The sequence below is a fragment of the Vicugna pacos genome, chromosome X, assembly GCF_048564905.1.
Source record: "Vicugna pacos chromosome X, VicPac4, whole genome shotgun sequence".
Classification (NCBI taxonomy): Eukaryota; Metazoa; Chordata; class Mammalia; order Artiodactyla; family Camelidae; genus Vicugna; species Vicugna pacos.
This window is the reverse complement of record NC_133023.1, coordinates 20,758,583-20,772,355: the sequence shown is the minus strand read 5'-3', so window position 1 is coordinate 20,772,355 and position 13,773 is coordinate 20,758,583. Positions and strand designations below refer to the sequence as shown.

The 13,773-nt window shown below is 32.2% G+C and overlaps 1 long non-coding RNA gene across 1 annotated transcript in view; it reads right to left on the bottom strand.

Moving 5' to 3' along the window:
* Window positions 1-2,611: 2,611 nt before the first annotated feature.
* Window positions 2,612-13,773, bottom strand: part of LOC140692058 (uncharacterized) — a 50,313-nt gene continuing 39,151 nt past the window's right edge. The window contains exon 3 of the long non-coding RNA XR_012067639.1: window positions 2,612-2,761. This is a non-coding gene — a long non-coding RNA (uncharacterized lncRNA). The remainder of the gene's footprint in view (window positions 2,762-13,773) is intronic.

The window sequence follows — 13,773 nt, the reverse complement described above, 5'->3', positions numbered from 1 at the left end:
GCTTGAAACTTCAGTACTATGTAGTTCTGTGGATTACAAATAAAATGATATATCCATAATTGTAGTGTATAACCTTTTTAAAACTTTTTTTCACATCTGGCCAGGATTTTATCTTCTTTCTAGAAGGAGAATATAGTTTTCCCCTTTGGGAAAAAATCATGTTGTTTTTTTTTAATATATATATTTATTTTTATTGAAGTACAGTGACTTTGCAATGTTGTATCAATTTCTGTGTACAGCACAATACTTCAGTCATACAGGAGCATACATATATTCATTTTCATACTCTTTTTCACCATAAGTTACTACAAGATATTGAATATGGTTCCCTGTGCTATACAGTATAAACTTGTTGTTTATCTATTTTATATATATATTAGTTAGTGTCTGCAAATCTAGAACTCCCAATTTATCCCTTCCCCCTGTTCTCCCACTGGTAACCATAAGGTTGTTTTCTATGTCTTTGAGTCTGTTTCTGTTTTGTAAATGTTTGTCTTTTTTTTTTTTTTTTTAGATTCCACATATAAGTGATACCATATGGTATGATAGCTGTGGGGGAAATTGCCAGGGGGAGACTGATTGGATATGCCTGATCTCGCAGCAGCCACTGGCTCAGTCACTATTTCCTGAGAGGTAGAGGAGAAAAGGACCAGGCAGGATTAGCCTTATCAAAACCATATGGGACCATATCATATGATTTTATTATTAATTATTCCAGTTCTCATAGAGTATAAGACCTATATTTTCAACCTTTAGATAATTGATATACTTCTAGCATACCAATATTATGACTGACAATTGATATTTTGGAAGACAAAAAATATACTTTCTAAGAGAGGATAATTCACTGTATTGCAACAGTTGAGGAGAATATTAAAAAAAAAAATAACAACCTTGGAAAATACCAATAGTGCAGAATACCAGAAATAGCAGCAATAGTATCATCAACCACAGTATCTTCTACAGAAATTTCACATACCTTTTCATTTAAAAAATACTGTGTAAAGAATTCATTCTTTTCTATCCCTAAGAAAAGAATACTAGAACTATGTATTCTGTTTACTTTTACAATATATTCTAGCTGAAAATTTAAAACAATTTTCTTAGACAATTATGTTATTGTTCTTTACTCCATAAATATGAGATATATATTATCTGTCATATTATTATCTCTCTAGTTATTTTTAAATAAAAATATAGAAAGAATACTGTTAGACATGTGGGATATGAACAAAAATGAAAATTTTTAGTGCCATTTATTTTATTATTTATTTCTAAGTTCATAAACTTTGAGAGGTTTTAATGACCTTGTAGAGCTTTGAATATTGCAGACTTACGTGAATTAGAAGCTTAGGATTTTGATATTCTTTTCTGATCTATTTTTCAGTGATCCTATTCAGAGTTAATTAGAAAAAGCTTAAACTTGGTATGAACAAAATTTTTATTTTCATCAGCATTATGCTGAAAAGTTAGCATATTCTGAAGTTTCTTATATTACAAAGACTGGGATTAGTGAATCTATTTCTTGGTCACTTTCAAATTAAAGATTGATATTAATTGGATTGTGATCTGCTATGAAATACGTTATTTCTGGGTTTAATCACAGTACAGAGAAAAATTTTTAAAAAATATATTTCAATTTTGATTATATCTTTGGTAAAATATTTTGACATATCCAGAAGTTAAAAATGTTCACATGACATAGTCATTTCTTTTTTTTAATATTTAATATCATGTGGGTAAACAGTGTTTTAAAAATTATGTTGATTCATTATGTTCAAAATGTATTCTAAAGTTTCAAAACTGTTCTTTGGAAAAAATATTCGGCCTTTTAAGAAAAAGAATCAGAAATCTTCACCAAAATAAAAACTGCAGTGACTACAATAGGGATGAATTGGATATCTGTTCTTTCATGTCTAACATCTTTTCCCTTTTTATGGTAGCAATACTTCACTTTCCTTTTTCGGGGTCAATACCTTTCTTCTCTCTCTAACAGCATTTTTCACCACCACTAACACCTCCAACATCATAGGGTCCAGCAAACCATGTGGCCCAAAAAGCACAGATGCTTGCACTCACTATAGCTTAGACTTGCTGCAGAACACCTTTTCTGCTCTGGACCCCACTCGAAACTGGCACTTTTTTGTGTCACCTAGTAGATAAGCTGAAGCAGTGTCCCTAGGTATGGAGTGTATTTCCTACAGAACCTAAAGTTCAACAAGCACTGCATTTCTTTTTCACTTTGGAGGATACGTCTTGGCACTGAATCCATAAAAATCATTTGGATATTGTAGGCTCCTGAATTTCCTCAGATTTATATCCCATCCTCTGGATTGCACATGTCTTACCAAGTGCCCACTGTGATAGTCACTTCTTGATTATCCTGCTTGATCAACATATCATTGATGTAATGAATCAATGTGATGTTCTGTGGGATATCCAGACAGTGTAGAGTTCTTTAGACATTATTATAATAGAGAGAGCAGTAGAGTTAACATAGCCCAGAGGCAAAACTGCTAATGAATTCATTTGTCTGTTCCACATGAATTCAGACTGTTACTGATCTTCTTTCCTGATTAAAATAGAAAGAACACAGTTTGCAAATCAATGGTCACATACCACGTACCTGAGGCCTTATTAATCTACTCTGACAATGATACCAAGTCCAGCACAGCAGTTGCAGTCAAGGCTACTACTTGTTGAGATCTGCAGTAGTCTATAGTCATTGTCTTGGGTCCATTCAGTTTCTGCAGGGTCCTGACTAATGAATTAAACAGAAATAAAATGGGTACCACTATTGTAGCCTTTAATCTTTAAAGGTAGCACTACTTTTTAGCATCCCCTCCAGACACATTGGTGTTTTTAATGTACTCTTTTGGCCAGAGAGGCAGTTTCAGAAGCTTCCATTTGGTTTTCTACTATGATAGCACTTTCCTCAAAAATGTGATAAACTCGCATCATCAAATATGGACACATTCCACAAAAGGAAAGATATTATTATAAATAAATAATTGCAGCCCTGTACACTGATTTTCCCAGTAAATACTCTAAGCATAATGATGTATACCTTGTTAAAAAGAACATAATATATGTGTATATATCTATATATGTGTATATAAATTCCTTTGTAAAAACTTAATTGGAGACTAAGCCCTTTATAACACTTGCTACTTGCTATGACACCAACTTTACACAAACTATATTGAGCACTTACTCATGTAATTTCAAAACCCACATTTAGACTTATAGGTGTAGGTTCTTATGTATACTTTTCAAAATGTCGTCTTAAGAGTGCATATTTATTGTGCATGTGTTTTTTTCTCTTATATGATAATTTTAGAACACTTGGAGTAGACTCATAAAGCTTAGAGTCGTTCAGTGAAGAGTTTTTGATGGCATGATATGCATGATTTGAGACAGTTTCAGAATGCCTGGTCTATGCTATCCACTCAAACATTTTAATATATATGGCTTAACAATATTGCAAGTCTGATTTCATTTTAATGCTGCATTAGCTGGAGGATCATGATTTATTGTGACAGTATAAATTCAACTATTGAATCTTTAACAATAAATAATGAGCAGCATTTGTAATAGGGAACAATAAAGCATTATATTGATAGAGGCAGAATTGAAATGATGACAAAATATAACAATCTACTATCAGACAACATAATTAAAGTTTAGCTGTGGGGTGCCTGGATTCTATTATTTTAAGGTGGTTTGTGTGTGTGTGTGTTTGTGTGTGTGTGTAAGCTAGAAATGATTATTCTCTACTGGACAGTAGTGATTTTGTTTCTTATTATAAAAGAGTAGCTATATAAATTTTGTTTAAAAGCATCAGACGTATGTATTAAGCTGTAGTACTAAAACTAAGAGTCATTTGGCAAGGAATCAAGTGACCTGAGATTGGAAATGCTGATGATGGACCAGAGGCATTTGAGGGGCATGCCAGGAGACACACCTGGAAGACTGGTTTTTGCTCATCTAAGCTTGCACTGGACACATAGGAATTCATTTGGATTGTTTTATACTAGCTATTTTCTAGCTGGTGAATAGGTTGGCATGTAGCTAGAATCTGCAGAATAGTCCATTATCACCAGGGGACCTAGCAGATATAAAACTGCAGTGAGAATGGCAGTGCTAATTCCAGCAGTATTTCCCTCAGCTATACCTCCCTATCAAGAATATTGGGAGATCTGGAAAGTAAAATCCTCCCTGGGCTCATGTACTAGCCTCTGTTTTTCATAAGCATTTTCATAAGCATCTCTTCTCCATTAAATAAATTTACATCCTATAACTTTGTGGCATTTTTTCACACCATTCTGAGAGTTTTAGCACAGTATTTATCCACCATTATAATAATTTTTAGTTTCTTTGTGGATAAAATGGAGATAGGGACCTTGTGAAGAAAACATGAAATAATGGATGGGAGGCTTGACCATAGTTCCTGGCACATGGTAGAAGCATAATACCTGTTGAATATTCAGTGGCATTACCTCTTCTGATTAACAGCTATAACAATATAGGTATAGTAATTACTTTTGGAATGTCAGCCCAGTTTGAGGGAACCCCCTTCTTCAATGAAGTATTGCCCCAATCCCTGTATCTAGTGTGGGCAGCTGAAACCATGGTAACAGTGCACAGTGTCATTCTGTGTACTATTGATTGGACCAGTGTTAGACACGGGACCTGAGGTGAGTTAGTCAGATCCTCCTAGGAATATGAAATTGCCATGCAGTTAAGTTCTGTAAATGCTGGAGTTGAGAGACTTGTAAATCTTTGAGGAGGAGCCTTCTTCTGTCTTATTTGCAAAAAGTCACAAAGAAAAATATTCAGTATAATAAGAATAAAGCACATAGAGAAGCGAAAGAATGGAATGGGTCACCTATACATCTATAACTTTAACTTCCCGATTCTGATCTTCCACTAGAGGCTGACTCCCTTTGAATTTTAGGATAAACCCCAGTATCCATCCTATAAAGACATGTTATTGCTTAATTTAACTGGAGTTTTTCCCCATTATGTACATTCAAAAGAAATTTAAAGACAGGAAAAGACAAATACTGTATGTTTTCACCTATATGTGGCATCTAAAAAACAAGGCAAACAAATATAACAAAACAGAAAAAGACTCAGATTCAGAGAACAAACTAGTGGTTACTAAAGGAGATGGGAATTGCGGGATGGGCAAAATAGAGGACGAGGGTTAAGAGGTAAAAACTTCCAGTTATAAACCACATATCATAAGGGTGTAATTTACAGCACAGGGAATATAGTCAACACTATTATAATATTTTTGTATGGTATGTAATCTATAAAAATGTCAAATCACTATGTTGTATACCTCAAACTAATGTAAGTCAAATATACTTCAATAAAAATAAACAAAATGAATAAATAAAAATTTTAAATGTAAAATATAAAGCAAACAGTGAAGCAGTGTTTGTATTGTTTACCAGCATTAATATTTGAAGTTACTTCTATTCTATTTTATTACAATATGATATCAAGGTCTACATGATCAGTGTGTAAAAGCCTTAAAATGTTTTAGTAAGATTACCTACTTAATTGATTATATTTTATATCTGAGAAATTAACGTTGAAAACAACTTTTTCTGCAGAGAAAAATTGTTTAACTCTTGTATTGAAATATAAGTACAAAGTAAAATAGAATTGCTTCAAGAATATGTTAGTACTCTTGTTAAGAGACATGTGGTTTTATTTATTCACTAATGGTAAAATATATAAGGTTTAAATTAAATCATTTTCTGTAACAAACAATATACAAGCTATTTTTTCCCTTAAAACAAAGAACTCTTAGCCATATTAACTTAAGAACTGAATTATTTCTTCAAGTTCTAACACATTTTTCTGAATTGTATTCCATATTCTGTACATTATCTTGGTATAGTTTTAGGAGTTTTTAAATGGTGAGTAACACAAATGAAAGAAGAGGGAATAAAAACTAAAAAAGTTAAAAAAACTAAAGCAATAGGGCTTAGAAACAATTACCCCCAAAAAATAGAGTGAAAGAAATACGGGAATGGGGCTTCAAAAGCAAATTAAATTCAGTGTAGCAAAGAAAATCATGATTATTTGTGAAAATATGTGCAGAGGATGACTTCCACTGAGTTAAACACCATGGTTCGCATGCAGCAAGAGTGCTGGATCTTGCCTCTGTCATGGTAGGTTAGTATTCAAAGTGAAAGCACTGTGAAGCCCAGTTGGTGATTAAATAATTCTCTGTTAAATAATCATAGATCTTTTTCAAGAGACTCAGCCCATCTTAGACGACTATGAAAAATAATAAAAACCACTGAGACCACTGACGCTCCGTTCTAGAAAATAACAGAACAAATGTCAGAGGAAATTGTGAATCCCATACAGGAAAGGATTCATAAAAAAATTACTTCACAATAATTCATACTTCATCAATTCTAGTATCATGTAGCAATGCAGGCCTCACAAAGCTGTATTTTTAGAATTATTGAACTTCTATCCAAAACAAAAACCAAACCCACATTATTTCTTTGCTATTCTGATGTAAGCTGTTCTGAAATGTTTAATTCTTCCTCTTTCCTTTATAAACAGCATAGTAAGCAGAAGTATTTTGTCATAATTTAAAATGCTATAAGTTGTATTGATTTTTACATTGCTCTGTTTTTCAAGTTCTTGATGTCTTTTTTCCAGTTTTATTGAGGTATAATTGACATATAACGTAAGTTTCAGGTGTACCAGATAATGGTCTGATATATGTATATATTGCAAAATTATTACCACATTAACTTTATTTAACATCCATCACATAATATAGTTACAAATTTTCTTTCTTGTGAGATAACTTTTAAGATCTACTCTCTTGAAACTTTCAAATATACAACACAGTATTACCTAGAGTCATCATGTTGTACATTTTATCCCCAGAACTTATTTAGCTTACAGCTGGAAGTTTGTATCTTTTGACCACTTTCACCTAATTCCCCCACTGCCCATTCTCCAACTTTGGCAATCACCAATTGTTCTATGTTTCTATGAATTTGTTTTTTTTATTTTTACAATTCATATATAAGTGATATCATACAGTATTTGTCTTTCTCTGTCTGACTTATTTCACTTAGCATAATGTCCTCAAGGTCCATCATCCACGTTGTCACAAATGGTGTGATTTCCTTCTTTTTGATGGCTGAATAATATTCAATTATGTATATATAACCTCATTTTCTTTATGCATTCATCTGTCAGTGGACACTTAGGTTGTTTTCATGTCTTGTTTATCGTAAATAGTACAATAACAACTCAAAAGCAAAAAAAAAAAAACCCAAGTAATTCTCAAACAATCCAATTAAAAATGGGCAAAATACCTGAATAGACTTTTTTTCCAAAGAACATATTCAAGTGGCCAGTAGGGACATGAAAAGGTGTTCAACATCACTAGTCATCAGGGAAATGTAAATCAAAATCACGATGAGGTATTGTGTACTACCTGTTAGAATGGCTATTATTTAAAAGATAAGAGATAGTACATGCTGATGAGGATGCAGAGAAAAGGGAGCTCTTGTGCACTGTTGGTAGGAATGTAAATTGGTACAGCCACTGTGGAGAACAATATGGAAGTTCCTCAAAAAAATTAAAAATACAACTACCATATGATCCAGCAATCCCACTTTTGGGTATATATCCTAATCTCTTTTTTTAATATATTTCTGTTGTCTATCCTAGATTTAGTATTGCCAACTAATATATTTTATACTTGTATTCCTGATGCTTAAAGTCCCTTCATTCTGTAACTTGATGTTTCTAATATACTATATTTTAGGAATTCAGAAAACCAAATGACTGTAATTAGAATGTTGCGTAGACTATGAGTAAATGGACCCTCTTTCAGCATCCGAGAGGTTTTCTAGGGTTAAAGTGCATGAAAACAAGTAAAAGGGCTATATTTTAACTTCTTAGAAAAAAATTAAATTTAATTTCCCTATTGTTGCTTGATTAGGAGTAGTTTACAAAAAAAATCACTAGAGAAATGATGTACTAGTGTAGAAGACAATTTTCCAAAATCTAGAGAAAAAAGTCACATTTATCTTGGAAAAATACATTACTGGGAATTGGAAAAAGTGTATAGTTCTTATCTGTGAACTTCTTAAAGACTATATTCCATACCATAATAATGCATGTAATACATATGACCTCATTAAAATTTTAGGGCAATTTATGTTTCTGTAATTCTTCAAAAATAAGAGTATACTATCTCTGTCACTTTGTTTATATCAAGCCCATGCCCGCTTTTCTTCATCTGTTGGGCAGAGAATGTTCCTCAAGGAACTCAGAAGGTGGTGCCAAATTAAGTCAATTTGTGTCCATCAATCTTAATTCTACCAAAACTAAGAGATGAATAAAAGGTTTGGAAAATGCACCTAACCCCAGCCCCTGGGACTTCATCCAGTTTCAAGAGTTTCAGATAGATGTGTAACATTCTCTGTACTTAAGGCTTCCCCATCATCTCACTGCTTGTTTTCCTCAGGGCAATACTCCCTAGCCTCTTATTCTTGTTTATTAGCTCCACCAGTGGTTGAGAATTCAGGTATGTCTCTCTTATGTAAAATGAGATACAAGATTATTCAGTAAGTATTCATTGTAAAATGTGCCTGTAAGAACCTGGCCCTAGAACCCATTTCTAATGCTTCATAGCAAGTGTCTCACTGTCCTAGTTAGTGATTCGAATAGATAAGGGCAGCATTTTTGCTATTTTGATAGATGTACAAGTATGGATTTAACCCACATATTTCTAGCTTCAGTAACGATCTTCCCATAAAGTGGTATATGCTTCAGTTTTTCCCAAGTCTACACTTCTCCAAATCCTAAAATACTAGTATAATATATAACATAACACAATACTAGTATACTATATAAAATTATATATACATATATGACTTTAAGAAGAAAAATAACTAATTTTCAATCTCATGAAGCATTTACAAAGGCTTGTTTAATTTAGTGGCCACCATACAGCTAAAATTTTTCATCTAGGTCCAAACATTTTCTTCTATCAATTATGCATCCTTTACATACTGATTGTATTCTATGGAACATAATATTCCAAGTCTGATGAATACCAGTCTTAATAGTAATTTCCTTGCAAGAGTGAGATGGTGAGAGTGAATAATGTGGTTTTAACTTATTTCAATGATTATTATATCCATATGTGCAATGGGGTTTTGTACAGTTTGTACAAAATCCCAAATGAGAGCCCCCCCCCACCCAAATATAACTCAGATAGAAGCAGGTCCAGCTTCACAGCCATCTGACTCTAGAGACCTTGATCCAATATGTATGTCTAATCTAAATTTTCTTAATGGAGCCTGTGTAGGAGTTTCCCATAATTCACAAATAAACTCTTCAAACACTACTGGTTAAACATTTTTTCTTCTCCCTAAATTTCCACACTCATCAGAGTTGCTAAGACAAGCAAACATCACAACCTCTTTACCTTAGAATCTACTCTTCAGCAGTCTCAACTGAATTTGTTCACCATCAGACTGCTTTTTATTTCTTCCTTCATTATCCGTTATCTCACAGAGGCGTGTCTAGAATTTCTGTCTCTACTCACTAAGCATGTAATACCTTGTGGAATGAATGTTCATGGAGGGATACAAGGGTAGGTCCCTGCACTCACCTTGACAGTTTCTCTTATAATTAACATTCATGGGAAAATTGGTGAACAGAATTCTCCACTTTGTTATACCAGTTAGAGACAGATTTTTGTTAAGTGATTTTTTTCTTATTTCTCAAATTATATCACTTAGAAAGTATTTTTCATTCATTCACAAGATTTTTACAGAGCTTCTACAATGTGTATATCTTAATGCTAGGCACTGAAGAAGATAGATATGAGAGTGAAAGATATGATGTGTGGTCTCCATACTTTAGGAACATATTGCTGAGGTGAAGAAATAATGCTAAATGTCTTGGTTAAGGGCAACTGAAACTTGTTCAGAATATGAATGTGACATAAAATCAAGAAATGGTCTGCTACTATTGTGTGTGCCTTAATCTGCTACTATTGTGTGCACTTAGAAAGTTTTCTACTTGGCTAGCACCTTAATGCCCTAAACTGTGCAAATTATTATTATGCATTGTTTCATTTTCAAATACAGAATGGAGGAACAGTCCACTATGCATGTAAATTAAAGATACAAGGTTATGCTTAAGAAAGATCAGCCCCCCAAACCATTATCTTCATAGTGGATGTTATTCATAGTGGAGAGTGTGAAAACCTGAGGGTAGAAAAAACTTGTTGCCTGTATGTGAATATGAAGAGCACTATGTCATTTGAATCTCTGCTGGAAGATTTCAGAACTGTAACACTGCTGTTAAATAGAAGATACCAGAGAATACTGTAAAATATCACTGTTTATAGTTATTAAAAATTTAACCAAGTTAATGAGAAATTGGGAAATATCAGCATTCTGTAGCTTTGTGGAAGGTGCGAATGCCAATAAACAGCTGCTTAGTTTTTGTGTTATTGTATGAAAAATGATTTGAGGTAAATCTTCCAACACGGCAACAAATATAACAAATAAATTGCAAATGGTCACAGAGTGCCTTTAAATTCTTATAGCCTTTAAAGTTATCTAACCCTCTAAGCCCCCAGCTGATAACAGCACACATTTCATATCCACTCACAACAAAATAAAAATGTGTACCTATGTCTATCCATGTTGATTGATATATAGTTGAAATGGTTGTGTTCCAGCACACTGTACTTAAGAAATACGCTTTATACATGTTGTAAGTCTATGATATGAGTTCTTTTATGATTTCTGCTTCCGGCTCTATGAAGACTTCTTGGCTAAATCTCCACTAAATGATATATAACTGATGTCTTTTTGCTTGAATTAAAGCCTCCAAATGTATTTTGTGTGATTTTATATCATTTTGAACTTCATAATGCAGGCTATGAATAATTCACTTTGGTTGAATAAAAAGCGTCTAAAGGTAAATAAGTGAATAACTAGAATGATGCATTTTAAACATAGTCCCTGGGCACCTTTAAATTCCTAAACTGTTTTGTAGGCCAAAAATAAAGTGTAAAATGGTACACTAAGGTTTGAAAGGTTGTCATCCAGATCTCAAAAAGAAGGACAAAAGTATTAAAGCAAAGCTGTTAAGCAGGAAGTAACGACTCCAATAGAAAATGTATAAAGTAATAAATGTAAGGTAGTAAAAAATGCTAAAATTCACTAATAAGAACATACAAATTAAAACAAAAAGACTCTGTTTCTCTTAAACCAAGTAAGAAGGACTGCTGCCCTGGGCCATACAGAATCACAAATATCATGAAACAAACATTTTTTAGAGGACACCTAAGTGTCTCTATCACTTATAATTTGGTTATTATAAAAATGACATTAAAGTGTAATTACATTTTTAAAGTAAATCTAAAATTTTAATTGCTTTAAATAATTTTGAGTTTCCTTAAATATAGCATGGGTTGTCTTTTACTTTAATATATAATTTTGAGTATATGAGGAGAAAAATATTTTAAATCATAAGGAAATAATTTTATTTTTTTTATTCTTACATTTCCTAGCATTCGTATTTTCAGTGAAAATATTGCAAATTATTTACACTTTGAATGCAATTACATCTTTTACCTGGTCACTTAATATAAATTATGTGAAAATTCACTTATAACACTAGTAATTTTGCTGATACGAAGGCAAGACTGTATATTTTATAGATGTAAAAATAATTTAATTATTATGTCTTTAATTTATTGCTCTTTTAAACATTGCTAAACTGTACATGTAACAGTAATAATTAAACTTTTATTATCTTTGCTATTTTATGACTTTTAGTCATATGAAGCTCAGCTTAATACAAATTCTTTTGTATGTATATATTTTTTAATTTATTTTTTATTGAGGTAAAATTGGTTTATAACTTTATGTAAGTTGCATATGTACAGGATTATATTTCTACTTCTGTATGTCCTACACCGTGCTCACCACTAAAAATTTAGTTTCCATTTCTCACCATACAGTTGATACCTTGCCATTTGCAGGAAAATGGATGGATTTTGAGGGAATTATACTAAGTGAAATAAGTCAGACAAATTCCATATGATTTCACTCATGTTTTGTATATTTTTGAAGTTAATAGACCAGCACATTTTAACTATTATTTTAGCTTGAATATGACCTTTAAAATGTTAGGACATATGGCATTAGCCCTCTATTTATACTCTTGCTCAGGGCCTCACAAATGATAGGGATCAGCCTGCAAAAAAGACAATATTGTCTGTTTCCAGAAAAATGGCAAGATTATGGCATTGTTTCAGAGAAACAGTATCTTTTTGTCTAGCACTTTGGAAATACATAATTTGTATCTAAATAAAAGTAATCTAAAGAAAGCTTTTCAAAACACTTAAGAAACTGAAAGGATATGAGACAAATATTCACAATTATACTGTCAATTTTTACTTATGAAATTACTACCATCCTTTATTTTCTGTAAATTCCTTTATTATTTTCTTTATTTTTGGAATATTCTACAATAATCATTAAAGGTTTTATTAATTTAATTGGAACATAATTCAAATATGCCTCTATTATATTACCAGTATTTACATAAATCTAGGTATTTCAGTTTCTCTGTGACCCTAATGGTCTTTTATTCGGTTATTTGATCAATGCATTTCCTTAAGCAAGATAGTTAAAACAAAAACAATACTTTAAACAGTGGTTATATGAAATGTTTTGTTCTCCCTCCATTCATATTAACAAATTGAGTGGAGAAACTTCTTTAGCTTTGTTTCCCTTTTCTTCTTTCCTCTCTTCTCCTCTCTCTCGTTCTCACTGTATACTAGGATGTCTTCAATAACTTGGTCACAAACCCTTTCTTGACTTTCTTAGAATAAGAAAAATACATACATACATACATACATACATACATACATACATATAATGTTTTGATGACAATAAAATCTGATAAAATAAAACTACATGGAGAAATAAGATGATTATGATTTTACAAATTTCTATGACATTTGGAATCCTGTTAGATGCTACAAATATATTTTCTAAGATGTTTCTTTCATGAGGAGAGGTAATTAGGTTTATTTATGTATTTACTTTAATGGTGGGACTGGAAATTGAACCCAGGATCTCATGTATACTAAGCATGTACTCTACCACTGAGCTATACCCTCCCCCTCAAAGATACTTCTTTAGCTCTAAGATTAGAAACTGTAAAGTTCAAGTTTCTCAGAAGCTTTCATTGTTAAAAAAAAGAACTTTCAACATCACTCAAAATAAAAGATCAAAATATGTAACCAACAATGCATAATTTAACTGAATATTTGTCATGCCTATGTAACCACAGGACTTTTGTTATCAAATATTTTGACACTTTTGTCCATGCCTTTCTTGGGTTATTTCTGTACATAATTAAAAATAAATTTTTAAAACTAAGAAATAATAAAACTGCTTATCTAATGATGGTGGTGATGGTGATACCTATACTGATATTTAGCATGGTAATGTGGAGGAGGAAATTGGAGGTGGTATGGTAACAGTAGTGTATGTCTTTGCATGAGATGATTAGTAACCAGAAGCCCAATCAAAGCAGATAAGCACAGATTATATGAGTAAAGGATGTTTAGTGTGCATAGACTAATGGATTATTAGAAGTGGAAAGACACGTAATCACCCATCCTAACAATTTCATTTTATTTATACTGTTGGATTTTTTTTGCCATAATGTAAAAGA